We start from the raw sequence: 2,874 nt of genomic DNA, 5'->3' as shown, positions 1-2,874 counted from the left end.
TACTATTTTTTGCCTAAAGTAGTTATGTAAAACTACCAGCAAAAATTTTATCGGAGTTGGTGGTCGTGGATCCATGATATAAGAAGATATTCATGAAGGATCTGAGCAAATCCAGGTATGAAAGCTCCGTAATAGATTATTCAGAGAAATTAGGGAATATTCTTAGTATTACAAGAGGTTGATGTCCTAAAGGACAACTGCACGTGGACTTTTCCTTTTCGTGTATGTAACTAACTCCCTCACTCAGTGCATATGGACTTTTGTTGACTTTTTGGAAGGAAGGATATATCTCAGCACCCATTTTCCCTTCCTGAGAGCACCTTTATTTCACGTAGGGGAATTATTTCTCCCAGGGATAAGCAGTCTTGGTGGCACTAAATGTGATCGGGACCTTTGCCTTTCCCCAGCAAAGAGTGTGCGATTTCATTTGGCACAATAGGAACTTCTCTCCTGGTACTTTGAATTGCCAGCAAGCTGAATTAAGATAAGGATGACAACTTTTGAGCTTTTCATTCTAAAGAGAAGCCCAGAGTGGATCCTGCTGGCTAGATATCTGGTAGCTATTCTAAGACTTGTCTTGGTTCTTTGGTTGTCTAACCTTCCATCCACTCTGACAGTCACTACAAAACTCCCGCTGGTTCTTGTTAACTGCAACAAAAAGAATCTCAGTTGATATGCCCTCTGCAGAGTAGTATACAATTAAGGCATGGCTGATGTCTGCTCTTGGACTGACTTGGTTTGTGATTCTGAGAGACTAGATAAGCCTCACTGAGCCTTAGCATCTTCACCTATAGAATGAGAAACAAAACCCTCCTTCCAGGTTGTCAATGGAATTAAGTGGGTATTTATGTGAAAGCCTCCTAGCTTACCTGCAAAAAGTATCTGTGAATTTCCCTGTCAAAGTGGTTCATTAACAATGAAAAATTAGGCTGGGCGTGGTGGCTTATGTCTGTAATCCCAGCACTTTGGGAGGCCAAGGCAGGTGGATCATGATGTCAGGAGTTCGAGACCAGCCTGGCCTACATGGGGAAACCCCGTCTCTACTAAAAATACAAAAGTTTGCTGGGCACAGTAGCATGTGCCTATAATCCCAGTTGCTTGGGAGGCTGAGGCAGGAGAATCACTTGAACCAAGGAGTCGGAGGTTGCAGTGAGCCAAGATCGCGCCACTGTACTCCAGCCTGGCGGCAGAGGAAGACTCGGTCTCAAAAAACAAAACAAACTATGTAAAATTGGTCATTTGGCTAACGATGCCAAGATGGAGTATCAGGCAATCATTTAAAATCAGAGATTTTGTAAGAAAGTTATACTTAATAGTCAAAATACATTTCCCCCTTATTACTGTGCTTGGCAGAGGTCAGAATTAGATTTTCATGGGTATATTAATCCTAACAATACTTCTTTGTTGGCAATAAAGGTAACAAAGTTTCCTATATGAATATTTAAGAAAAGGGCTTGGCATGGTGGCTTTGGGAGATGAGGCAGGAGGATTGCTTGAGGTCAGGAGTTTGAAACCAGCCTGGACAACAGAGTGAGACCCTGTGTCTATAAAAAATTTTAAAAATTAGCCAGACATGGTGGTGCATACCTGTAGTCCCAGCTCCTTGGGAGGCTGAGGCAGGAGGATTGCATTAGCCCTGGAGTTCCAGGCTGCAGTGAGCTATGATCACACCACCACACTCCATCCTGGGTGATAGAGTGAGACCCTGTTAAAAGAAGAAAGGAAGGAAAGAAGGAAGGAAGGAAGGAAGGAAGGAAGGAAGGAAGGAAGGAAGGAAGGACATCTCTGTTTACAATGCTGCTTTACATAAATGTTACTTTTCCATCTGAAATAAGGAATAGACAATACCGGTTTATCAAAAAAATAATTTTTTTGAGCACTCATATCACACAGAACTGTCCTTTTCCTGGAACAATTAAAATCGTACCTGGAAGGTTGCACTGTCTCTGGCTTACCCATGCTTTGTTTGGGTTAATATGCTGCAGGAGCTTCAAATCATACATGAATTCTTGCTATTGACCAGGAAAGTAAGAAAGCAAGTTGACTTCTTTTGATCACTCTCCTAAAAGTGAGAATTTTAAAGTCATGCATTGGTGTAACAGTAAATTTTTAAAACAAAGAACAGTAAAAAGTATCCTATAAAGGGACCCAGCTCTGTGCTAGATAACATAGAGCAGTGGGTCATGGAGCCCGATTGTGCCCTGCCCCACCTCTACTCCTGCTCCATCAAGCAGGAGGAGAAGAGCATGATACAAAACTGGCCTTCTTTACCTGTGATCCACCTGGACTGAGTGAGCACATTTATTTATGAAAATGTTGGCGGTGGGGCAGTTCCAGCCAGGCGCGGTGGCTAACACATGTAATCCCAGCACTTTGGGAGGCCAAGGCGGGCAGATCATGAGGTCAAAAGAGCAAGACCTTCCTGGCCAACATGGTGAAACCCCGTCTCCACTAAAAATACAAAAATATTAGCTGGGTGTGGTGGCACGTGCCTGTAGTCTTGGCTACTTGGGAGGCTGAAGCAGGAGGAATTGCTTGAACCCAGGAGGCAAAGGTTGCAGTGAACCAAGATCGCAGCACTGCACTGCAGCCTGGCAACAGAGCGCGACTCCGAAAGAAAGAGAGAAAGAGGGAAATAGGAAAGAAGGAAAGAAAGAAGGAAAGGAAAGGAAGGAAGGAAGGAAGGAAGGAAGGAAGGAAGGAAGGAAGGAAGGAAGGAAAGAAAGAAAGAGAAAGAAAGAAAGAAAGAAAGAAAGAAAGAAAGAAAGAAAGAAAGAAAGAAAGAAAGAAAGAAAGAAAGAAAGAAAGAAAGAGAAAGAAGGGAGGGAGGAAGGAAGGAAGGAAGGAAGGAAGGAAGGAAGGAAGGAAGGAAGG

This window comes from Piliocolobus tephrosceles, chromosome 3 (genome assembly GCF_002776525.5).
Source record: "Piliocolobus tephrosceles isolate RC106 chromosome 3, ASM277652v3, whole genome shotgun sequence".
Classification (NCBI taxonomy): domain Eukaryota; kingdom Metazoa; phylum Chordata; class Mammalia; order Primates; family Cercopithecidae; genus Piliocolobus; species Piliocolobus tephrosceles.
Note: the sequence above shows the minus strand (reverse complement) of the source record.